This window comes from Corvus brachyrhynchos, unplaced genomic scaffold (genome assembly GCF_000691975.1).
Source record: "Corvus brachyrhynchos isolate BGI_N302 unplaced genomic scaffold, ASM69197v1 scaffold87, whole genome shotgun sequence".
NCBI classification, from domain to species: Eukaryota; Metazoa; Chordata; class Aves; order Passeriformes; family Corvidae; genus Corvus; species Corvus brachyrhynchos.
In genome coordinates, this window is record NW_008239767.1 from 2,364,712 (window position 1) to 2,392,017 (window position 27,306).

Sequence of the window (27,306 nt, forward strand, 5' to 3'; positions counted from 1 at the left end):
CATTTGTCTTTATTTGTTTTTGTAGAGTGCTGTGCATGCCTAAATTTAAAATACTAAGTATAAGAGCTAATGCCGTTAACTCCTCAAACCCCAAAGTCACATGTCAGGTTGATTTTCAGGCTGAATATTCTGCATAAGGTCAGTTTCCCTCAGTCTGGGGGACAGGATAGCTCTGGGGACTGGATTCATGCCTCTGTCTTCATTTAAACATGGTGAGATATCAAATGTCTGGATGAAGGTGGCATATTGTACACATAAATTGTTGTGTTAACCTACTTGAGGGATGCCAAACAAAAGCAGTATTTTGAACCTTTGTCATCTTCAAGTGACAAAAATTGTTATGAACATGGTGTCCAAGTTCACATTACACACACATACACACAAAACTCCCACTGGCTCCTGGTGCTGCTACATAGACTTGATGAGAGTCTGCAGAGAAAAACTGCTCTTGGAAAACTGTCTTGGGAGCGGATTTTGTCATCAGCAGAATCCCACGGTTTCTGATGAATAGCTGTAGTAATTCAACGGTTCACTTCACAGATGCACTTTATGTCGATACCATACTGTCTTGTATTGAATAACCTTTCTCAGGGCAGCCATATATATCTAGAAAAAAAGAAAAAAAATATGAAGCATTACTGCAAGATTAATCAGCCAAAAAGACAGAGACCAGAGATTACTTATGAGCTGTGCACAAGAAACATTCTTCTTCCCATTTTGGAGGTGTACTCTGTAACAATGTTGAGTCCCCATCTTGATGTACTCACGATTACTCAGGGCTCCCTTCCCTCACAGCTCTTTATGTGCCTGTGGTTTGGGAGCTACAGCTCTCACCCCATAACCTAACGTGAGACTCGGTGATCACTTAGGAAGAGCTCTCAGAAGCAGCAGTTGAAGACTCCAGCATGATGGGACCTCCCTGACAAACCCAGCTCTATGGGAACACTGTCATTCCTCAATCCCATCAGCTACAGACTGAGAGACCCTTCCCTGTATTGCATGACCCAACCCTTCCACCGCTGCAGTTTTCTTCTGTTCTTGATCTACTTTGCACAATTATTCATTCACTCACCACTGACAGAACTACAAATCACAGTTTCCTTTCTCTCCTTGCCTCTGTCTCCTGAATCCCTTCTCCGCTTGTACATCAACCTTCTCTCTATTTTATTGTTATGTTTTGCCATATATAAATAGATGTCTCTTTGCATCTGACCTTTGGTTTGCAAAGCCTTCTCCGCCCTATGGCTCAGGAGAGGCCATTTTGGTCTTTCTGGTTTTGCAGTTCTCCCAAGAATGTAATTTCCTTGGGAAAAGGAAAAAGCAAAATTAAAAAAAAAGAAAGCAAATCTTCCCCTTCATATCAAAATCCATTCATCCACTTCTAATTTTAGTTTCCCTTAGTGAATGCTACCCTGTAATTAAAACATTGGCAGATGAGAATATTATAGAGCCTTGCAGTTCAAGTGAACATTATTGTTAAACGTAATAATTTTGTGTCTTACAGTCTAGTAAACTGACTGAAAACATGTAAGACCATCCAGATTAAGGCTTGCAAGGACCAGTTTACACTGCATCATTCAGACTCTGTTTCCACAGGTAGTATTTGCAACAGGACTAAAACCAGCATGCAGCTGATAGAGGACAACATACCAGGGCCAATGCTGACCTCTACCAGCAGACATTTTAACTTCCTTTTAACAGGGATGCTGTATAACTTTCTTGGAAACCTTTCATTCACAGATATGTTGAAGGTCAAGTAACAGAACCATTGCAGAACCAAGCTGCCTAAATCATTTCCTTCCCACCGCCTAACTACCCATATTCCACAGACCTCTCGTTTTCCTAACCTGAGTAGAAGGATTCAAATTAATAAGTGCCATGCTCAACAAAACAAATGCCACTGTCCACAAGCATTTTTCACTAGGAGTTCCACTTACAGGAGACTCCCTACAGCCACTCATTCCTACCCTCACTGCCTTCCATTTCATTAGCCATTCCTTCCATCCCCAACCCCATTTCTGTCCCAACCCTACGCACAGCGGCACCAGCAAAACTGAGGCAGCTGTGAGCAGCATTGTAGAGGTCGGAACAAATGCCTGGGGAAGAGCAGCCCCTCTTAAACATGCTTTATGAAGATCAGATTGTTTCAAAGAGCAACTATCCCAAGACATAGAAACAATTTGAACACTGTACAGCTGACATACACCTGCAACAGGACTAAACAGGGATTTTGCCTTTATTACATCAGCAAGATGCAAAGGTGCAAATCCTGTCAGTCCTCTACTCACCTGTTTTAGAGATTTTAGCCTGACAACTGAAGTAATACCACAGATACTTCTGTCAAGTAGAATAAAATGAGCAAGCTCAGGAATATGGGTAAACTTCAAAAAGCAGAGCCCAAGAGAGCATTAAAAGTTTTATCACTCCCTAGAAAATCAGCAAGGATGTGAACACCCAGAGCACGGCACATTAGCTCCCTACTCTTTCCTCTCATCTACCTTGCAATGCAGAAGATTTAGCCACATGTATCAACTTTTATCTTTAAGTTTTCTCTCGTACTGAATATGAGTCAGAATTTTTTCACAAAGCAAATCAGGCATTAGGGAAGGTGGCAGGAGAAATGGATCATGTATCTTCATGAGGAAGAGTATCCTTTTCTTATGAGGAGAGACTGTAGGAGCTGGGCCTGTTTAGTCTAGAGAAGACTGAGAGGTGATCTCATCAAAACATAAATATCTCATAGGTGAGTGCCAAGAGGATGGTGTCAGATTCTTTTCAATGGTGCCCAGTGACAGGATGAGGAGCAATGGCCATAAAATAAAACACAAGCAGTTCCACCTCAACATGAGGAAGAACTTATTTATGTTGAGAGTGGCAGAACCCTGGAGCAGGCTGCCCAGGGAGGTCGTGGATCTCCTCTGTGGCAAATTCCAAATCCACCTGGACAGGTTCCTGTGCAACCTGCTCTAGGTGACCCTGCCTTTGCAGGGGAGTGGGACTGGATGGTCTCCAGAGGTTGCTTCCAACCCTAACAATCCTGTGATCCATGCCACACTGCCTGGAGGTAGGAATGCAGGGCTGTGCTTTCTTCTAAAATAAGGAGGGAAATTCTAAGACACTGGGTACTCTTTGTTAGGATTTATGCAGATGAGTAATTCTTTGATTTGCTGTAAATGCAGGGGGAACATATTTTTATATAAAGAAATAAAATAGGCTTATTTAAATAGAAAATAACTTTGCTTTTTAAACTTTCCAAACCAGTTTCAAAAAACTCTACCTCTGTACTCCTAAATCTCTAGCTTGCATTCACATTTTACTGATGAAACACACTGTAGTAAAACATGAATAGAAGTATTTAAATTGTGCTGTTTCAGTTTTAATCTGATCTCTCTGCAACCACCTTCATAGCTCTCTCTTTGGGAATTCTGTTGTCACAAAGCTCCTGTAGGGGTTTCCTGGTAAATTTTCTTGGCCTCCCAGCCCCTATACAGATGATGTGCTGTCCTGCTCATTTTGGTATTAGCTATCAAAAGGGGATGGTGTGTTAATCAATGATGGGTTTAGCTTCCAACCTTCAATTATAGTTTTCACTTAAAAGGTTGCAGGACCTGCCTGTTTAAAGTCTCCTAAATATTAAAATTTTGAGTATTTTGCCTGTGGTGAGTGAATCTGGGCTATGGAGAGACGTGCAGTATTTCTTGTATCTGTAGTGATCCACAGAGCAGAAGTTCACTGGAAGTACCTAGTAGGAAAGCAGGCTCTTTGCCATAAGTTTGTCTTTCCCCTGCTCTCATCTGCATGCACTGCATCATGCCAAGAGGCAGACAGCTCTCTCACTTATTCCTCCAGCCTGCCCTGGGAGCCTTCAGTGCCTTTTATAAGCTCATTTCTCATGCCTGGGAATAAAGGGTTGGTCTTCCAGATTTCAGCTGAAGTAATGCATTGACCAGGTTATGAAATCCAGCATCTCTCTTGCATGTTCCCTCCTCCTGAGGACTTCACTATCTTACTCCCAAGAGATTTTAATGTGCAAACTACATGCCAGAGGAGAACACTACACACCCATCCAATGTGCAGAGAAAGCAGGATGAATCCACTAACTGATATGTTGCTACATGACATGAGCTTGCTGCTGCTTCCCACGAATATTGCCAGTGAAGGTATTCAAGGTCATCTTGCACAGAAAAGAGACGTATCACACACACATGCATGATTGTTCCTTGAACGGCAGCTAACTTCACAGAAAGCTGAGTTAATCTTGGCCAAGCTAAAATAAAATATTCCAGAGACTAACAGTATTGTGCAGGGGAGCTACAGAAGCTGTCCAAATGGTTAATTAAGAGTACAAGGAATAGTGGGCAAAATGTTAGTGGTGGAGAAGAGCTTAGGCATCCAGTTAGAGACAAGCATTTCATTGTATTCCATCTTTTCAAAAGCAAGCATTTATAGAACCAGCCTGCTGCATATGGGTCTCCTCTTTTTGCCCTGAAGGATGTTCCCCAGCTCATCTAGATAGTCCTTGGCTTACTTTAAGGTTAAGTCTACTTTAAGTTCAGGTGTGTATGTGGACATTCTTGTCAGTCATAATTTGCTATAGAAAAATAAAAGTGAGACTGCCTGAATAAAGGTGTACAAGTCAGATTAAGTGGGAGGTTCGGTTCAGTTTGATCCAAGCCCAGAAGTTTATGTGGCAATAGTGCATAGTAAAATAGGTAGAACAGATCGCAACAAACTCTCAGTTTTCAGGTTATGTACATGAGCTCATATTTTATCATCTAGGATTAATATCATTACAGTACAAAATCCTTTCCTCAGCACCCAAATTTCCAAACATTAATGTCATTCAGATATCCTGAATTGCTGCTATATAGAAGTCAAACAGTACTAAATTTACTTCTTGGCACAGAAACATTTTCACAGTCAGAGCTTTTTGTGTAAAATGTCATTCAAGTTTGACAACTAAGTGGAAGACAGAAATCCCCATCCAGGGGTATCCATCCCATCAGCCAGACTTGAATCCCATTCATTTTGTGTGCACTAAATTAATTTTTGTGGTTTGTAACATGTGAAACCTGTCCAATACTTGCAATACTCTAGCTACAGTTACAGTTTTTCTGGATGAGTTATCCGGGACAGAGCAGCAGTCACAGCACAGATCATTAAAATGGATCAACTGGGGACCTAAGGCCTGGATCCACTTTGCAGGATTTATTCCTTCTGACATCCTTGACTTCTCTTCAAAGTCTCACCACCTCTTAGCAACTCTCCTCCCTTACAGGAGGTAGGTCCTTTTTCTGAGGAAATAGCTCATGGTGTATGTATCAATAAATGAATTCCAGAAGGAACACACACTTCTAGCCCACAAGCTCTTGGGTATCTGACCTCAATAGATGGAGAAGCAAGCCCCTCAAACTGTGCAATCATCTCTCTTGGGCACAAACCAACTCAACAGCAAAATTAATTCCAACATGATTCACAACTAAGTGTTTCATTCATTGTGAGCAAAGAGTTCTCAGAACTTTATTTCCCATAGGGAGAGGGAGAAGGGATATTTTAACTATCAACCACAGTTCAGGGCAAAACAAGCACTGAAACACTTCCCCAGAAGTGTTAGGTTGGGGGTTTTTGTTTTTCTGGCTTTTTATCAGTTTGATTTTTCCATCTGTAGGTGAGAAAAAAGGTGTGAAAAAGGCAGAAGACAGACATGGTAATGGAAGCTGGAAAAGAAGTACAAAGGATTGTGTCAGCACTTGCATCCAGTCTGAACTATGCAAAATATCATGAGCTCTTGTGGACTGAAACGCTGTAGATGTGTATAATGCATGCACTTACACAAGCAGAAGAAAAACCCCTTGCTAGGTTTTTTGTTTGGTTTTTTTTTCCTATCAGCACCAGAAACATGAGCTTTGCCCCTTGCTAGAGGCCTGAACTGTTCTTGTGCACATTTTAGAGCACGATTCAGAAAAAGTTCTTTTTTTGTCACTGGCCCCATTACCTAATGTTTTGCAGTCCTGCCCAATAAAGATTTATTCATCTCATATGTTCCTGGTTGTGACCTTACGTTCAGCTGCAGTTGGACTGCTTTGCACTCCAAGGCTCTTTCCTCAGTATTCCAAACCTGGGAGCTGCTGTGCCTGGGAAGACCAGCCTGCAGAGCCTCACTGGACAGTAAATCAGCCCTTGAAGGCCCAAACTTTTTAAATCGAGCATTCAGCCTCATCTGTTTTGTTATTGCACTAATACTGCCCTGAGGAAAATCACAAAGAAGAGTCCAATATATTTCAAATAAGTTATTTAACTGAAGCATGTTTTCTTAGATTCAGTTTGAATATTGCAATGCTTAACTTTTCTTTGAATACCCCTACGTGCTGCTTATGATGAAAGTATCAGACCCAGCTTTTCACTGAAAATAGGAACCTACCATGAGGGTTTACATGACTGAAGTGGGAACTGTACTTATCTTGCCAGCCCCCTGATTAGGACTTGTTTCACACTGAAGTTTCCTGCAGCAAAATCTCATCCTTCCACAAAATGTGTGCAGCTGTGCAGTCCAGAAAATGTGACTCAAAAGTTTTCTTTTAAAGCATTGCCCTCCTTCACTCTCCCTTGGTGGTCAGAAGTTCATGAGGATCATCCCCACATTTGTTTCAATCCCTTCAGTATTTAGTTCCTCAAATCAGCTACTTTTCCCTCCTGGTGAAGCCCCATGGCAAATCTTGTACTTGAGAACTAGCAGTGACATTTTTTTCTCTGCTCAGGGAAACTCAGTGATTAACACAGGAGAGGCTCAGTGCTGACATATCTTAGCAAAGGTGGTGTTTCAGTATCATGAGATATTCACCTTCTAATAGTTATTTGACAATGATATCAAGATCTGTGATATTAATTGCAGCTAATTTCTCCTACTCACCATGCTGAAAGTGAAGTTCAAGCTGTGGATTAATGGCCCCTTGCTACTTATGATGTTCTTTATGGCTAATTTGGCATCATCCATCAAGCTTCATTCATGTATTTATTGAACAAAATGAGCAGGGTTTAACCAGTGAAGGTGAGTTAATAAAAAATAATGAAGGCTATTTCTTAGATGCTCTGAGGAACTCAGTACTTGAACCTTTCAACTAGCATTTACTTACCCAGATAACTATTTTATGTGATCTTCCATTTTTCTTTATTCATTTTGCTCAGTATATTGCTTTTCCACATATTTCACTCTCCCTAAAAAAAACTAAGACACCAAGAGCATAAGAAAAATAAGCTGTCATTATTACATCAGTGGTTTTGATAGGAGGAAGTGGGACTAGTACAAAAGTTGTTTTATCTGCACTGAATTCACTGACTTTACAAGGGACCTGTCTTTTGCTCTTGGCTTAAGTAGCAGAAAGTTGTGCTTGAGGTGCTGCCACTATATGAAAAGTACTTTTCAGTGATCTGAGAAAGAACATATATGAGACTAGAATCATTGTGTGTTTCCTCAAGAAGCAGAAGTTTAACATCATATCAAGCCTTTCCCTCAGATTTTCTCTGTGAGAGAAAATTCAGCAGTGTTTGACCTAGAAACCTCAGACAAATAATAATAGCTGAAGAAAAACAGTTTTTAATAGGATTGCATTTCACAGTTTCAGAAAAACATGAATTCCCCTCACTTTGTGTGGATTCTCTAAACAGGAAAGTCCAATTCCCTTTGGATTCTTCCCCTCTGAGCAAGGGTGAGACTGAGTCATCCTCCATTTGTTTGTCTTTGATGACAAATATTACTCTCAACTTTCAAACAATGTCAGCAAGAAAACGGAGTATCTGGAGCTTGCTCAGTTATACTTCTACCTTTCCAAAACGCTACATAATAAATATGCATATCGGTAATTTTAAACACTTGAATACCTTCACTGGCTTTAGCTGGGATGTTTCTAACATTAAAACTTGCTGAATGAAGACCATCATACTTATTGAAGCCATGCCTCTTTTGTGATAGTAATGTGGCATTCTGGGCAGTGAGACAGACTTAGAAATTTCTTAGTTTAGACATACAGTTCTGGGAGCACCATGACATTCAGGATTTAACACAACCACTTATGTTGAAGGTGCCACCTACACTGGGTGGGTAAGTTTTTGGACAAACCACACTGTTCCCCTGCAGAGAGCACTGCTAAGACTGCCAGCCTTGTCTCTGGAAGCTGCTAATTCTCTTTGTGCACCTGTGAGTCCCAAGTGCAAGGTGTATGATGGAAACCATTTGAAAACAGCCCACTCTGCAGCAAGCAATGGATTTAGTCTGGAATTTTATGTCTTCTTTCCTCATTGATTCAATTACGGTTCTATCTGAAGCAGTGACAAAAGCAGAGTGCTGGAACTTCAGCTATCCAATTTAAAGGCAAATAATTCCATACCAGACTACAAAATGCTGCACACAGAAAATATGAATATTAATGTATTGCAGTTTTAGCTGTCAGAGTCTTTTCTCTGTGCAGCATTTTGCCCTGCTGAGCAATGAAATAGGTGTTCTGTAGCGCCAGGCTCTTTTCACAACAGACAGGCTGAAATTGCTTCCTTGGTTAGACAGCTCACCCTTGAGGTATGCTCAAAGCATATCCTTTTTTGCACATCCATACAGCAACTTCCAATTAGGGAGGCAATATAAGCAGCAAGAGTCAGCAGGGGAGGGAATAAGATGTTCTTTGTCTCCAGACAGAAAATTCCTCGCTGAAAAAAATGTTGGGATTCGGCATGTCAAAGTTCCTTTGCTTTTACTCATGTGAGAGAATTCACATACATGTTCACGACTTTCCTAGAGCCTGTTGGAACTACAGCTCTCAGAACTTGGACTATTCAGAGAGCAGGGAATGTTTGTCTGATCCTCTGCAGTAACATTTTATGGAGAAAAGCTTTCTTCTCCCAAGAATATTCTCATTTGCAAATGTGACACAGCCTCTTCTCCATCTGATAGAGGTTTTCCACTAAATTCAGTCTGGGCAAAATAACTAAGCAAATCCTGCTTTTATTCCTACTTGTTGCTGTGTGTTGATTTTCTGTAGTCATTCCTAATGCAATACGAGAAGAGAAAAAAGAATATACTTTTCAAATAGGGGACAAAAATACACTTCACAAGATTATCTCCAAGTTGCTGTTCATCATCAAAGGTTGAGATGGCTGGACAGTGTTAAGACAACACCAAGCAATTACCAACTTGTATTAAATATCCAGCAAAGCTCCATCTCAGCAGGGATTCTAAACCATGCCCGTGAGCAAATCTTTGGGGAAATCAACAGTAACACTCCTATCCTCACAGCTCATGACTTTTTTTCTGAGAATACAAAACTGATTTGATTATTTTCAGGCTCCACAATATTCTATTCTGTGTTCATGTTTGCAATAGATTGCAATGCCTTAATAATATGCCTGTGGTTTACTGGTAAGCAGAAAGGCTAAGCAGTACCTAGCTCAATCCAGCATGAAATCTGAAGCAGTATTGGGGTTAAGTTTGAACCCTTCATGCCACCTTTGCAGTTTCTGAGTTTTCTTTAACTTTTGGCTTTGTAGCCTCAAAGTAACTTCAGTCAAAACATCTGAGCATTGTCAGGTTTCAGGTCAAAAGTATGTCAAAAGTAGAGTTTTACATGAATCTCACCCAACAGTAAATCCCTTCCTGCATTTGATATTCAGCCTAAGCTCCCTTGAAAAGTTTTAGGTTTTGTGGTGAATATTTCTCACAGCTCTAGGTTGAATAAATCTGGAATGTTATACCCCTCTCAGCAGGTTTCATCCAAATCCCAGCCAATTTTACAGACATCCTCATGACTATGAGGAGAGTGGGTAAAAGCAAAGATTTTGTTGGTTTACAGTCAGATTCTCAAGCCTTATGCACTGTCCTGTGCCAGTCAGAACAATAAAACAAAACAGCAATTGTCCCTTTTTTTTTCACTTACCAGTTTTACATAGCAAATATCGAGGGCAAAGTTCTCAGTGAATGCGTCATGAAACACTTATCTCCTTTTAGATTCATTGGATTCATGCTACAATAAAAAACATTTTAGAGTCACAGCAACAAATATTTTCTACAGTCTGTTAAAAATGGTCTATTTTTCACCCTCAGAGGCAGTCTCAGCTCCTCAGTTCAGCTGCCACCTCCCTTCAAGAATGCCCAAATCCCTTCTTTCCTCTGTTTATCCCAAGAAAATCCCCTGGATGGTTACATTTCTGCAAATAGGTGCCACACAGCTTCCTTTATCCCAACTACACAGAGAACCAGCATAGGAAACTTGTGCACCAGAGGGACCTGAGAGGATAGACTGCAGAATCACTGAATGGGTCAGGTTGGAAGGGACCACAGTGGGTCATCTCCAGTGAGGGAGACTCCACAACCTCTCTGGGCAATCTGTTCCAGAGCTCAGTCACCCACACAGTAAAGTTGTTCTTCCTCATATCCAGGTGGAACTTCCTGTGTTTCAGTGTCTGCTTGTTGCCTCTTGTCCTATTGATTGGCACCACTGAGAAGGACATGGAAACATCCTCTGACACCCTCATTTCAGATACTCAGAGACATTGATGGGGTCCCCTCTCAGTCATTTCTTCTTGAGGCTGAACAGGCCCAGCTCCCTCAGCCTTTCCTTGCAAGAGAGATGCTCCAGTCCCTTAATTGTCTTTGTTGCCCTTTGCTGGACCTGCTCAGAAGCAACCGGATGCACAGTCTTCCAGGCTCAAACATGCATAGCCCAGCCAGCAAAAGACCTGACCTGACAAGATTTTTGTCAGAGCTGTGGCATGACCATGCACCACAACCTATGTCTGTGCAAGGGGACTCTGGTGGGTCCGTCACATGAGTGAAACTGTAAAAACAGTAGCTTTCAGTGGTAGGTAGGCCCCAAACCTCAGGAAAGAGATGATGTTCTATCCCATGCTTAACTGTTATTCAGAAGGCAGATTTCCTGCTTCAGACTCAGACAGTAGTTTTCAGTGTTGTTATCAGCCTTGGAGAGGTTCCTGGACACAAACTTCCTAACACATAGGAATATGCCTCCTCAGTTTTGTCTCTCATTGTCATGAAGAAAGCCCAAAAAGTTACTTTACAAAAATTTTCCTTGTCTTTTTCTTCATAGCCATTACCTAAAGGCCATGAAAACAAAAGTAGCTAAATATGAGAAGTTATATTCCTTCATTGGAAAATTTAAATTGTTAACTCTAATCTGCAATGAAAAACTTTGTGCAACACTGCTTTTAATTTGTCATGCAGAGTAGATTAAAATATCTAAAGAAATTATACTGAAGACACTGCAAACCAGAAAATAACCTTTGCAACAGTCCTTGTTTAAATGATTTCAAGCATAACACTTCATATTGCAAGTTCCCTGACATTCTACCTGTATGTTTGAACACTGGAGGCAAAGACTCTCCTTCACAAAAGAGAACATTTAAAGTTTTCCATCACTCAAAGTGTCCTATAGGAAGAATAATCCAGCTGCTGGTAAACTGATGGCAAATTCTAGTCAGGCATGCATTCAGAGGACAACTTCCTGATCCCTATAGGCTTAAGAAACAATACAGCCTGTTACACCAGTCAGAAAATGAGGCCCTGTGGGTCAGTTCTGCAAAAACCACAAACATAGCACCAAATAGAAAGGATTACTAACCTCTATTCAAACAGGGCTCTCTTGGTAGGTTGTGTTATGCAACTTTTCCAAAAGCATGTTAGATATTGGCAGACACTGAGAAATATCATCCAAGTCCTGTTTTTTTTTTCTCTCTCTCTCCCTCTCCCTCTTTTTCTTCTTCCTTTAATATAGTCAGTCAATTTGGTGTCCTGGAGAGAGAAAAAATGTTCCATGAAGAAATCACTTTGAAGCTTAATTTTTCACTGCCAAAGTACTTGGGACACTTGTTTTTTCCAGTATTTCTCTAACTCTTGTTATCACTACTGCTGACTCATCTCCTGATGCCGAGGGAAAAACAGCTTTATGAGAACACGAAGAGGTCATGACTGAATTATTTTGGCTGTTATAAATGGCTCTGCAACTCATTCTCTGCACTGCTATTAAACAGATTTTCAAAAATTCTGGATCAAAGCTAATGTTCCAGAGTAGGAAGATTCCCAAAGAGGTGGAGAAGCATGTAGCCTTACCTCTGGAGCAGAAGCAGCATCTCTCAACCAGTTGTGGTGAACATCACTCTCCTGCATATTGCTGAAGCACTACTCCACAGAAATTCCATTCAGCACACCCCAGTAGGAAAAGAATATCTCCAACCTTCCCTTTAAGTTCTTATGAGGTGCAGTAAATCAGGACTGATACATCAAGGCACTTCTGGAAAACATAAAAGTTCTGCTATTTTCCTCTTTTTTCCCTGCCTCCAAGACTTGCCTATGGATTTTGTTGGTATAGAAACAAAAAAACCCCACTGAATTATTTCTCCCTCTTTCATAAAATCCCACATTCTCTCTGCATACACATCTAAATATATCCAACAGCAAATAAAGTAATTGCAATAAATCACAATTTCAATGAATTTTACCTGCATTTGCTGCCTATAAATCTTAGTGAAGTTATGAAATAACTTTTTCATATACTTTTGCAGAAGTTATTTGTAAATTCCTTTAACAAAAACTTGTTCATATATTATGCTGTTTGTGACCGCTTCAGTGTAAAAATTTATAACAACATTATGTGCAACTGCATCCCATTAATCAGTCAGATGGGTTGTCTATTCCTTTATCAGAGGCAGAACATTATGTGACAAGAATATGAACAGATTAGGCAGCTAAACACAGCATTGATCTGGAACGAATCTTTAAGTCTTTCTACTTTTCTCAAGATTTTAATCAAAGTATTAATCAAGAGTATTGATCAGATGTCTGTGTGTGTGTGTGTGTGTGTGTGTGTGTGTGTACATGTGAAGATGGCAGGGATAGGTCAGGAAGAGATATAAAACTGGAAAATCCCTTCTATTAAGAACCACTCCTGAATACTTTCCTTACCAGGAGCTGCACTGTGCAAGCCATGAGCTAGTAGGTTGTTCAGCTAATCCCCATCTGGTGAAATTAAAGAGCATTTTGCAGCTCACATGCTACAATGAATGTCAAATTATTTATAGGCAAAGGGACATAGTAACAGAGGGGAAGCTTTCTCCTGTCCTGAAATGGGTTTGCCTTGCAATTCTCAGCCTCATCAGACAAAATATCTCACAATCAGACAGAACAATGGATGAGCTGGACTGCTGCATTAAAGGGACATGGTGGCAGCCTGAGGACAAAGGCCATTGCTGCTGCATGTTGTGCAGGAGACCATCCTGGGGGAGATGTGCCCTTTTCCCATCACGTACTGCAGTCACACCTACAAGAAAGGCAGACAGAAAAAAGCTCAAGTTTGGCATCCTCTTAGGTTTTAGGCATGGAATGCTTGCTCCATAATTACTATTAGCACAAAGAAAGTTGCTCTGAACAGGGAAGAAGTCAAACTTTGTCTGCTTAGAAAGTCAAAGACAAGGTTGCCAACACAGTGTAAACATGTCCAGCTTCAGCTGCAAGCTGACAGAAGGTCATGAGGATCACAGTATCAGAGATAATCACCTGCCTCTCTCCAAAATCCTATCTCAGGTGTCCCCTTCCTTAATCAAGTTCTTGGTGCGCTTTGTTCCATCTGTCAGTTACTTGAAACTGTCACTGAAATTTGGAATATTTTTCATTAAGACCTGCTGTGAGAAGTCTGGGATAAGCACAATGAAAAGAAAGCAAGAATAAATCTTCTCAGTACATGTTCAGCTGAGGGCTGATGGCATGAGCTTCTCCTGAGCATTTCTAGTCCTGGCATTCATGAGAGTACTGATAAAATATGGCTAACATCTGTCAATCCCTATTTCAACAGTAAACTTCACAGTTGAATAAACATACTTCTAAGCACGGCAGTTAGGTTTTCTTTTTAAGCACGTCGTTTCCTTACCCCTTCACAGAGAAATTACTTTCATAGGAAATTTAAAATAAATAGAAGAGAAAGTTCAGTATAGACATGTGGTGTTCATCAAGGAGAACTTCCAAATCAGCAGGAGTTTTCCTTTACAGAGCTGGAAACCATCACCATCATCATCTGCTCATTTGGATCCCACCAGCTACCATGGATGAAAGCCATTAGCCCCCTTGCCTGCCAGTTTGACCAACAGCACTTTCAGCAGTTTAGTCTCCAGAGGCTGATAAAATGGGGGGAAAAATAACCTATCATGATGCGTATTTGCCTATTTTTGTTCCTAAGAGTGGATCCTGAGCAGGTTACTCCTTTAGTTGCTATTAAAATGCCAGAGCACCATAGCAATCATAGTAGAAGTTTGCTTACTATGACACTCAGGATTACTCTTGGCCATGCATCCTCCAGAAGCACAGGGCACACTTATCTCCTCCCATCAGATGAGTATACACGTGGCCACTTAAAAATTCCAGTGTTGAGCAGTCTTTTCCTTTAAGCTTGGATGGCTTGCTTTGAATCAGTTCAGGATAAACGTTAGGCAGCATTTCCACAAGAAATCACCATGTCTGTCCACCCCACAGAATTTTCAGTGCCCTAGAAAGAATTAAAAGTAACTCATAGTTGTACTCCAGAACACACTTCTAATGAGAAGCAATAAGTGTCCTCTTGATATATTTATCTGTACCTGTAGGTTTCTTCTGAAATATTTTCTCTTTTTACCCTGATGTTTCCATTTAATTCACTTATTCTTTCTTCTCTCATTATTAGCTCCTTTCAGTTTTCAATTAACTGTTTTCAGCGTTCATATCCCTTAACATCTGTAACTATTTTGTTTCTCCCATTACACTCCTTTCCTGGTTTCCATGTTGCATATATTTACACTAATTCAGTAGAGGCTTTGTTAATTGTAATTCCTCCACATGATGTAGGCTGAGGCATAGGATATCTCACAGGCCACTACACAAAGGGGAGACATACCATGAAGGCAATTTCTTTTGCCAGCATGAGAGATGCTTTCCACAGCCCCCATCTGTGGGATGAAACAGGTTTGGTTGTACCAAGTAAAACCCTCGCTCCATCAGGAGAACATTTGTCATAGCTACGATTTCTCCATTTTTCTCCCTCTCACCACAGCTCTGCCTTGAATGTTATAGAATGAACTTGTCTAATCCAGAAGATGCTGAGAAAGTTTTCTAGTCTGATTCTCTCCCAGTTGTTTTCCCAGTTTCTATTTCTCTCCCTCTGATAAGCTTTGTCCAATAGGAATTATCATTGCGATACCATTTTAAAATTAATTTTTCAGGTTAATTTGTTCAAGTGTGGATGTAAGGAAAAGATTTATTTCCAAAAAACTTTTTGCTGCTTTTGGCAAACATATTATGTTCTTCTACTATATCTGATTCTTTTGGAAACAGGGCTTGAAAGAAGCTTTGATGTCAATATGTTATCTTTACAGATCCTTTGAGCATTTCAAAGCCTGTGGACATTACGGTAATAACTTACAATATGTCTTGATGAAGATCTCAAGCCAGTATATCAATACCAGTGAAGCTCTTTAGGACAAATAGCATTGCACATAATGCTGAAAAAAAGCCATTTTCTTTTTTCTCTTTCAAGTTTTGATAGCTAGAGGATACAAGCAAAGTGACTGTGGCACAGCCCCAGGCATAGGGGATCCTCTTGCCTAGCTACCTTGCTAATGAAGAGGATCCAAAATGGCAAAACACATCAGTCTGAATTTTTGTTCAAGTAACGTTCAGTCCCACAGAGACGGCGGTTATTCCCCATGTCAGCAGTCACTAGTATGATCTTCTGCAACAAAATTCAAATCATTTGTTCAGCATCTGCACTGAATTAATTCTGTGTTTGAGCTGTGGCAGGGTGCAATGAATAATCTCTGCAGTTGCTCATTCGTGCTTGCAATAAACTTCACTACTTCTGCACACTTTCACTTGTCAGTAGGGCACTGAAACACAGATCACAGAAAAAGTAATTGCCATTTATAGTCCAACAGAGCAACAGATAGACCCTACACCAAAATAATGTCTGTTCATTCAGTTCATTCTTTCTCCACACGGCAAGGCAGAAGGATCAAACCTGGACATTTTTTGAGATGTCAAACTTGGCAACTTGGGTTCAAAACTCATTCTGAATATCCACCATGTTTGCAAACCTTTTATATCTCTCCTCTCTGAGAGAGGATCAGTGGGGTCTCAGCACAGTCAGTTAACCCATTAGGTCTTGATTAGGTCTTGATTTCAGATTTTGCCACTGTGTTTGTGATTTTGAGCATATCACTCAAGTTTTCAACGTTTTTGCTCTCTTGCTTAAAGCTAAACATTCAGATTGATCACTTCATAGAAATTTTATAAATATTGATTATTATTTCTATCATGTTCAACTACTGCAGGCAAAAAGCATCAGAGATTTTCTTAAAAAGAATATTTGCTGTCTTAGAGCTGCAAGTTATATAAAATCCATCTATCTATCCCCCTTAGTAAAGAATTGACTACAACATCCAGAAGTATAAAGGAACAACATCTCCATCAACAAGAAGTTCTGCAGTGTTAGAACTTCCCCCATAATCAGTTTGTTCACATCCATTAGGAATATTAATGGTCTGGGCCAGAGGAACAACTTTCAACAGCTCAGGTTTTTTACATACATACCTCTATGAAAACCCTTTAAACCAATACACATAGCAAGCCCAGAAAAGTACATGTTGAAAGAAAAAGTACTGGACTATTCCTTTCAAATGATGAATAGTAATGCAGTACTTCCTCGAAAAATATCTGCATTTGGGTAGTCTCTTACTTCCCTTTTCAGGGCTTGGCATGTTATTTCCTCAGGTACTTAGATCTTTCATTTCAATTTTCAGGAGCCATAATCTTTAAATATAAGCTTTCCCCTAAAGTAATATATGCTACACTGAAAGCTTACCTGTCATCAGCTACATAACAATAGGGGGACAAAAGTCTCCCTGTATGTTTTGTTCTCAGATGTCAAACTGAAGCCATGAGAAAGCAGTAGGGAGAGCTTCAGATAAAGAGTATTCACCATTAATGTGCAAATATGAGTCTGGATTATATTCTCATAGTGTATGTCCAGCATACCTCCAGAACTAGATTTCATCAGTTTACGGAAAAACAGATTTTGCAAGATTTAGAGCAGAAATGGACCAGGTCATCTGGAAAACCTAGGTCAGTATGGATGCAATTTCCCAGGGACCTTCGCACCACAACAACTTCCTAACAGGAATTAAAGTTCAGTTTAAGTTCAGGTCCTATCACGCAAAGCACATCAAGAGATTGGCTTTAATTACCTGATAAAGGAATTACCTATGCACCCGAAACCACCTTTGCCAGGATGTTGCATTCTCAGCTCAGCAGAAAACTGTTGCCAAGGCCACAGACTGAACTTCCACCTTGGGCAGCCTCTAAGCTGATGTCCCACATCTAAATGTAACACCTTTTGGACTTAAATTTACTGCACATTCACATTAAAATAGAAGAATATAAAAAAAAAGACCTGAAAACACACAAAGGCATTTTTATCATAGAATGTGGAAAATCAATTAAAATAAAAAGGAACAATCTGGAAGATATTCAAACACTGCAGATTATGTAAAACCATGCAGATTTTGTGTTAGAATTACCTTCAAATTCCTTGGTAAGAGATCCCTCCTCCTGCTCCCTTTTTTCTTATTTCATGAAATGGATCAATTACAAAGTAAAACCAAATCTTTTAAGCAGATATGTTTTAATGTTCTGATTAACATTCATATTTACTGTGAACCAGATTGAACTTATCTGGGAAAGGAACTTACACTGCAGTAACCTGAGAATGTTTTTGCAGATCTTTTCATTTGATAAGTTAATTTTTTAAAACAACATCTACTATTCCATTAATGAATTTGAATTTCAGGTTGTCATATGATCCTTGAGTTGGCTTTAAATTCCTGTTGTATTCTTAGCAACAGCTTGAGCCCGTTACAGCAATTCTCCAGAAAAGCCAGCAGTTCAAACACACTTTTCCTTCACATCTCACCTTTATATAAGTTCTAGTGATGTCTTCTTATCTTGTGGCTCAGTCCTACATAAAATTTGGGTTTGAAAGAATCAAAGGCTACTACAAGTTTTTAGATTTTTTTTGCAACTACTAATCCTTTTGGTTTCTGGATTCCAAGGTGTGAAGACATGAATCAAGGAGGGTCCCTTGGTTGTGATGCCTTAAGAGGCCTCCTAGAAACAGAGACTAGACAGGAGTAAGGGAATAAAGGTAGGTATTTATTTGAAAGGCCTTCAAAGGTACCCCCTGGGGAGCCAGAGGCTACTGCCAAGATGGACCCCCCAAGATGGACAACAGGTCACGAGCTCTTCACACTTTTATAGGTTTGGTTCATTTGCGTATCAGGGTTAATTCTCCAGTTAAAGCTTCAGTTTTGCCCTCAGCTTACCCACTCCCTCCTCCCCCCCCCGCCTTAGCGGCTCTTTGGTTTATACTTTTGGGCCTAGGACAGCCTAAGTGTCCTTGAAGAGCAGGCCTGGAGAGGCTTTGTTTTGTCTACCTAGCACGAGAGCAGAAATTAACAGGCTACAAGAAACTTTCAGAGTTACACATTAAGCAGTACAGAATTTGAAAAGTATAAAAGTTAAAACCTAAGCCATCATTTCCCCCCCTTTAGAGGCTTGACAAAGCCTCCATCTTGTTGAGATTCTATTCCAAATATTCTAAATATCTACTAATGATATGTGTCTAACAGCAGTATATATCTATAAACAAGAATTATAATTACAATCATAAACAATCTTTAATTCAGGGTCAGTTTGGTAACCATGAAACCAGGGTGTGGAAGATACTATCACCTTTGAATGTTATCCAATGTAAGATCTAAGTTAATTCTCAAATTGTAAACAAATTTTGTTGATCTTTTCACTTCAGTTTACATGTCAATTATTAGTTTTGTATCCAAATGGATGTCTTTGGATATACTTTGGACTAGAATCATATACAAAACGTAGTTCCAAACCTGAGCCAGGGTTAACGACTGTGTAGATAATAAGCACAGGAAAAAATCATTTAAACTACATCATCTTCATTTGTATCAGTCTCTGTTTTCTCAGTTGTTTCAGGAGCAGAAGCCTTCTTAACTCTGGACTAGTGAATCCAGGGTCCTTTGTCAGCAACTTTGACTGTGGTGAGGGTGGTCAGCAAAATCTGGAATGGTCCTCTCCACTTGGCCTGTAGAGGATCACTGTCCCACTACTTAACACGGACCCAGTCTCCAGGCTGGAAGGGATGTGCAGAGGTGTCCAGTCCTATGGGTCTGGATAACACGATGTGTTATCTGCAAAGTAGAACCTAAAGCCATTAGATATCTCTGCAAATCAAGTTTCCCCCTCATGTGAATTTCACCTGGAACATGTGGAATTTGCTATGGCCTGCCATACAATATTTCATAGGGACTGATGTTATCCCTCTGCCTTGGTTGTATGCGGATCCTCAGTAAAGCTACAGGCAAGGCCTGAACCCACGTCATGGATGTCTCTTGACAAACTTTGCTAATTTGTGCCTTAAGGGTCCCATTCATGAGTTCCACCTTACCACTGGCTTGGGGTCTGTAAGGTGTGTGCAGATCCCAAGCAATTCCCAAATTCCGGCTAACTTCTTGAATCCCATTTGCAACAAAATGTGGTCTGAAGATATACCCAAAGGAACCCCAAACCTTGGTATTATATGATTAAGCAAAACTTTCACCACCTCCTTAGCTGTGCTAGTACGACAGGGGTAAGCTTCAGGCCATCCACTGAAGGTGTCAACCAATACCAGTATGGACCTGTATCCTTTTTCAGATACTTTTCAGGACCCTTCTTTGGTTCTAACTCCTATGTGGGAAAACCTTACTGAATTTAGTGCAGCTAAACCTTTTCTCCAGCCTTTACGAATATAGGCACAAAAGCTACACCTTCTGCTACAGAACAAAACTGCTAAAAAGAGTGGTTTCACTCAATAAACATCGCTCCCTTTGGAGATTATGAAATGTGGAATGCTTCCAGCAATCTACTGTAAGTCCATGGGCATGCAATGGCTGTGTTTTAAAGTGTTGGTCTTAATTTTTGTTTGCATTCATATCCCTTTCAAATCTGCTCTTTCATCTGCTGGAAACACACACTGTAAACTAAATTCTGGCACTTACTAACTGTGCTGAAGGACAGCAGATCTGCTCTGCCTCAACCCTGATCCTCACTGCATGTTCCAGAACTGCCTGGCAAGCTGCAGATGAATCTTACGTGGGGATAGAGAAGGCCTGGGAGATGTCCCTCTAGTGAGAAAGACAAAGCTACAGTTGAACTCCAGCCCTGTTCACCTCCACTTATTGCCACTTTTAACACAATTTATACTCCAGGAGTGTCAAGAAAGATCACAACTTCTTTTGATTTCTTAATGGGAGGGGAAGTCTCAAAGCCTTAGACAGACTCCAAATAGAGATTGTGGGGCCGTATTCCTCCCCTTTCCCCTGTCCCTAGCCCTGGCCACTCCCTCTGATTCTCCCTATGGGCTCCTGTACCCCAACTCTGCCCATGTACCACCCCTGAGCCCCTGAGAAAACCCCCTGCTCCCTGACCAGGAGGTCTCTCTGCCTCTGGGGATCAGCTTGTCACCATGTAACAATAAAAGTCCTCTGAGGCCCACAGGGAGAGCCCCTTCTCGCCTCCTTTACTGTCACCGCGTTGCAGGCTAGTGGGAGCAGGTACGCGGGGCCATCTGGAAGGACTATGGGGGAGCGGAACGGCCGCTCTGTCCTGAGCAGCCCCGCAGCATTTCCCAAGAAGGCTGCAGCTTGCTAAACCAAACCAACCACTGCAACAGGAGATGATATGAGCTATTACTGAATCAACATCCCCTGCTGGAGTGACAAGTTTATTTAGTACGCTTTCCTGTACAGACAAATATTTCTGCAAAACAGACCTTGGAAGACAATATTCACGATCTACAAACCAGGAAGGCAGGACAAAGGGAAGACAGGAAGGTGTTAGGTATAAATGGGCAGGAGCTGGCAGTGGGGGCTGCAGAGGGTTCCAGCTGGCTCCAGCAGACCCACTGCAGGGCACAGCTGAGCCCAGCAGCTGGTACCTTTTAATTTTATGCAGGTTTGCTCAAATATTGTTGTTGGAGGTAGAAGAATCCTGACTCACCACTACCTTTCAGCACGACATGGTGCAGTGCATCAAAGATGTAAGTTGTCTCAAGGGCTGAAAGCTGTTCTCAATATCACCGAGACAAAACCAATATACAACCCTCAGCCTAGGGATATGGTGAATTCTGTCTGGTGGGCACCCAATCCTCCTTTTACTCAGTATCTCACAGGATCAGATCAAACTAAAACTGAAGTGGAAACATTGGTTATGGGTCCAAATGCTGAATATTTTTGTGCACTGTGCTGTCAGTAATTTACTCTACACACTTCACTTAACCAAGGCCTTTGCCAGATGACCAAGAATATGATTTCTGTCCAATTGAGCAAGTATCACTTGCAGTTCATTCTTGATTAAAAATCTGAAGATCCCAAAGCTGGTTTTTATACAAATTCATGTGAAAAGCATGATCTCCAATAAGGATTAAATTGTACAGCCCTGATTTGCACCTGTCAGTTTACATTTCTTTTAATTTAGGGATAATGTTGTCTGCAAGTTCGTTCCCACATACAAAGTAGAAGAGAGACAGGTATAAGTGATAATTAATCTTTGGTTCCCCACATATTTTTTTTAAAGCAAACATTATTTTACTTGCTGTAGCATATAAGACCAAGTAAATTCTTTTAAGGAGAAGCAATATCTACACTCCAGTGTAGCTGGAGTAGCAATATCTACCCTCACTGTAGCCACTGGATAATAGATAAGTTTTCAAGCACAAAAACACTTCTCTGAAAGCACCCTAAAAGTTCATCTGTTTTCCACAAATCTTTCACTAGTAACAAACAGAGGTAAGATGATAGCTCTCCCTAAAAACTTGTCCTCACATTTACTCTGAGATTTTATTTAATGTTCAATATCCTAGTGGACAGTGGCAAATCCACAGCTGCTGGAGAGCAAAACACCAGTCCTTTCACCTAAGCCCTACCAGTTTTCACCGACTGAGAATGCGTTCCAAAGCCCCCTAACTAAATTTTCATAGTGTAGCAAAGTGCTAACAGAGTGCAAATATTTTTGTATGCTTCATGGTATTTTCTGTTCCACTGCACAAACAAGGCAGTAAAGCCTGTGGCCATAAAAACACCAGGAGCAGACCCTGCAAATTGGAGTACTGCCCCACATGGTTGCAGGGTGGCAAGTTCCCTGGCTCAGAAGGGAACTGGGCAGCTCTCATCCATTCATCCAAATATTTGAAAGCTCTTTAAATACATTTGTAGGTGTTCTCCAAGGGTTTTTAATTAAAACTCAAATAGGAAAACTGTTAATGAGGCACTTTATGGAAATGGGCTGTTTAATCATAAACTACCTCATGCTGAAAAGGTGCACACACACAGGAGTAATTTCCATTCAGGTAAAACAGGAGGGTGTTCCTATCCCAAACACATGATATTCATTTACTGCAGTCAAAGATAAGCCACAAGCAAGGAAAATAATACAATATTGGAAAATTTGCAAAGTATTTAAAAAGAATAAGAATTCAGCATCTAAAAGGAATTTACTTATTTACACCAGATGTTACAAATGAAATGCAGCCTTAGAAAAGAAGATTCATGCTCTCCAAGTGTTCTGTGCTTTTTGAGGTGTGACCGGAGTATGGAGAGCACAAAAAACTCCCAACCATTTACTGCACTTTCATGCACTTCTAGAACAAGAAGTTGAAAACCTTGGGATCACAGAATGATTTGGGTTGTAAGAGACCTTTAGAGATCATCTAGTGTAACCTCTCTGCCATGGCAGAGACATCATTCACAAGGTCAGGTTTCTCAAAGTCATATCCAACATGGCCTTGAATACTTCCGGTAAGGGGCATCCACAGCTTCTCTGGGCAAACCTGTGCCAGTGCACCACCACCCTCATCATAAAAAAAATTCTCCCTCATGTCTGATCTAAGCCTATTCTCTTTCAGTTTAATACCATTGCCCCATGTGCTATCACTACAGGCCCTTATAAAAAGTCTCTGTCTTGCTCATAAGCTCCCTTCAGGACCTGGAAAAATGGTACAAGTTCTTCCTGGAACCTTCTAGTGCTCCAGCCCTCTGATCATCTTTGTGGCTCTCCCATGGATTTGGTCTATCTTGTAGCATCTGACTAGAGTGGAGTAGGGGTGGGAAAATCCTCTCTCTCAGCCAGCTGGTCATGCTTCTCTTTATGCAGCCCAGGAATGGATTGGCTTTCTGGGCTGCAAGTGCTCATTGCTGATTAATGTTCAGTTTTTCTTCCAGCAATATCCCTGAGTGTTTCTCATCAGGGCTGCTCTCAGTTTGAACACCCCCAGTCTGTATTGGCACTGGAGATTACGCAACCCAGGTGTAGGATCTTGCACTTTGCCCTGTTTAACTTACTGAGGTTCACATGAACCTACCTCTCAAGGCTGTCAGGTCTCTCTGGATGTCACCCCTTCCCTCCAGCATACTGCACCAGCCAACTTGGTGTCAGCCACAAAATCAGCAGAATGTTTCACATTTGGTTGTGTCTTGTAAGTGAAAACAGCAAGTCAAACTTCCACATTTATTCAATTCAACTCATTTTACCATGTTAATAACTATTTCTATTAACATTGGATTATATACATGGGCAAGGCATGCAATATCTATAAATATACACTTCAGACCTCCGTGGTCTGAGACAACCTCTACTTATTCTTTGTAGGCTGGATTCTGCAGGTTGCTTTAGTTCGCCACAAATGCCATTAGTCCAGAGCATTTTGAAGTAGAAGATAAGCCAGAGCACAGTAAAAGCTCTGCCCAACATGGGCATCTCTCAGCTGATAGCAGTGGTACATAGACCCTCCATCAGAAAGAGCTGTTGTCCTAAAATTAGAGTTACAAGGGATAAAAGGTAGTGGGATAATAATGAAAAATGTCTCTCTTCCTGATCTTATTTTATCTCCTTTAGATGTCTGGAGAGAAGTGTAATTGTCTGAAAGAGTAAAATCTTTTCTGTCTGGGTTATTGCAGACAATGACCAGATCCATGTGTAGCCAGTGCGCTGTGTCCTCCCGTGCAGTTCAAACCAGAAACAATTCAGGCATAAGCTCCATTTAGTAGCTGCAGAGAGCATGCTTTCCTTTCCCACTTTTGCAAGCAAATGCAGATTATAATTTTATTCACTGCTCTTCAAGATGTGTGAGTTTTGTCAAAGGTGCAAGGCCTGATCCAGTTCTGCTGGGCTCAATGGAAGTTTTTTTCTACTAACTTGCTTTGACATTAATTGGACAACAGGAATTCATTGGACCTCAGGCACAACCATCACTTTTTGAATTGATTAGTTAAGACTATTACACTCATCCACAGAGCCCCAAAATTACATTGAGTAATAAGAAAAGAATCCTAAAAACATACTTATTGTAAAATTTAGACTAGCTACATATTACATTCACTAAGTTGTTGCCCTTGGAAGAGTCTAAAGACAAAAGCTTCCAAAGAGATTTAAGGAACTTATCTGTATAGACAGAGGGCAAAGTCACACCAGTAAATCAGAAAAAGGATAATGAGGTCTTTGCAAAGCTCTCTGTTGTTGACTTAAGTTGCAGTCTGCTGAATGCCAGAAGGGAATATGAATTTTCACTGAAAAAACTCACCTCAAAACAAGCAAAAACCCTCTAAAACAGCCCCCCCCCTTGAAAACTAGATCTTTATTTGCCATTAAAACAAGCACAAGATGGTGAAAGCAAACTGAGTCTTATGACTGTAATTTGTTACAGTCACTAAGCTAATATATGAGCCTCAGCATCTGCCGACTGCTCATAAAAACATTCTATTTAGCAACAGTTCTGCTGATACTGTGTAACAGATTTGCTGTATTTTCTCTTCCTTTCCCTTTATTGCAAGGGATATTTATACAGAAATAGAATGCTTGCTTCTGAGGAGTTCATCTGTGCCTTCTGGCGTTTCTGTGCCTGTTATCGCAAACAGATGATCAAGACCTGACCTGGAGCACCAGCTGAGAGAGCTGACAAACCCTGCTGAAGCAGAAGGCCTGGCTGGTGATTCAGAACAGAGTATTCTCTCAGGAGGACCCACAGACCAAGGCTTCTGGACATTTGCCTACATTTGCCATAGAGTTGCTAACTAATCTGTCACCTTAACTTGTGCATATATGTTGGTGTACACACACATATTCTATAGTTCATATGTGTCCTGCAAATAATTATTTCTTATTATTACTATCATTAAAAAGAAAAAGAACAAGGAACTCTTTGACCTATTGATGTTGTAATCAGTCCTGCCATGATATGGGGGAAAAGGCTACTCAGATCATGAGTAGTAAATTCATTGCCATGGATTTTCCCATGCCCATCGCATCGAGCACTCATCCAACCACTCAGCTTCCACAGGGACACCTTCAACAGCCACATTTGTATTCTTTTGATTTTACCTTTTACTGCTAAACACAAGTCTGGCAATAAAATGGATTCCATCTCATTCCAAATACATGGCAGTAGCAATCTCTTAGGATTTTTCACCACCTTGTAGGTCCTTAAATTACTATTATGCTGCCATAATTTGTCACTGTAGAGAAATACTTACCTAGATTTAAAAGATGGTGAAGGTACTATCAAAGTAGCTGAACACTCCCTAAACAAATTCAGATACATATTTTAAAATAAAGAGGCATGCCTAACTTTGATTGTCACTGGGAAACTGAACCAAGGCACCACAGTGAGGATACCCTCCACCCAGTGTAAACACACGCTCAGTAGAATTTCTGCTGTTACACTAAATTCAATTACAATTGCAAAATTGTCCCATGACATGGGCCCTTGGGAGAGATTTTGCTATAAAAAATCCTCAGTCCTGGTTCTCAGACAGCAGGGACTGCTGCACAGAATGTCCCAGAGCAGTTAGGTTAAGGGTAGCAGCTGGGTTACTGATGAAAAAATTGTCTAATTTTAAAAACTTGCCAAAATCAAAAGCTCCCACTGATGTCTCATTTTCTAAAGACTGTGGTGATTCATCATAGATCTTTGCCTTTTCAAGTTCAAAACCCCCTGCAGTCACTGCCTTAGGAGGAGAACCTGGTTGCTTAAAACTTAAAGGAAAGGAAGGAGCTGTGAAATTAATAAAAATATAAATGCAACAACTGGAAACCCAAATACACTGAATGCCCAAAGGGTAGGTGCCAATTCAATCAAAATTGTGAAAAAGAAACTTTTTTTTCTCCTTAGGGGAGAAAAAAGCTGTTTCGGAAGCATCCTTCCCGTGACTGATTGCAAACCCCACTTATTGTTCCACTTCATCCAAGGAGTTGAAACCCACTAAATACACTGCAAGCTGAGGGCCAGCACAGCCCAGTGAAAAGAGGTGTGCAAGCAAATCTCTTCCTATGCAACTGCAGCTCAACAATAACTCAGAAGATCCTTTTTCCCCCCGGGGAGAACAGTGACTCTTTTCCAAAGGGAGCTGCAGAGGCTCTGGAAGTTCTCATCCCTTCTTCCACATCAAAATCCTCTGGAGCCCACAGACCGCAAGTGGGGCTCATTTGGGCATGGAGAGTAACAACTGACTCCTCCAGCAGGACCCCACAGCCCTTAGAGGAGGCCAGCACATGCTAGATATGCTTGAGTAGAAAAGGGTAGTGCACAGGTTAGTCAGGCTTTTCAAATTGCACCGTAGCATTTCTGCTTTCTTCCTTCGATAAAAATCTGTTCTGTTATGGCCTTTTACCTAACAGAGTGCTAGTAAAGAGGAAAACTCTGCTTCTGGGAAGACTAGGCTTTGGGATGAAGTAAGTGAGCCAAGATAGTTTATGTTTTTTAATTAAACTGGCTGGAAAAACAGAGCTCTGCTGCTGACCCTGCTGCTCAGTGACTCAGAGCGGTTTACAGCTCATCTTATCTTTGCATTTTAACAGCTTTCACCAGTCACCTCTGCTACATCTCAGTAAAGCTAGTGGAAATTCACACAACTAAGACACAAAACATTTCAACTATATCTTAATATCTCATTCTTTCCTCCTGCTGTACTTGTGGGAAAATAATGGAAATCTAGCATGAGATCTAAAGTTACATAAATGTGGAGTGGAGGCCTGACTGCTGGGATTCAAACAGGGACGTGACCCTGATAGAGACCATTGGAAGCTTATTCTGAGAAGTGAGGGATATTGTGGTATAAGCTCTGACACATGTGATGACAATTCAGAGCCACCAGAGATTCTGACTCAGTTCTCACCAC

At 40.8% G+C, this 27,306-nt stretch overlaps 1 long non-coding RNA gene across 1 annotated transcript; it reads right to left on the reverse strand.

Moving 5' to 3' along the window:
* Positions 1 to 267: 267 nt before the first annotated feature.
* LOC108448799 lies at positions 268 to 18,215 on the reverse strand. Its single transcript, XR_001864826.1, has 4 exons — positions 12,110 to 18,215; positions 11,622 to 11,791; positions 9,921 to 10,007; positions 268 to 606 (listed from the first exon to the last, which is right to left on the reverse strand). It is a non-coding gene; the product is annotated as an uncharacterized LOC108448799 (long non-coding RNA).
* Positions 18,216 to 27,306: the final 9,091 nt, after the last annotated feature.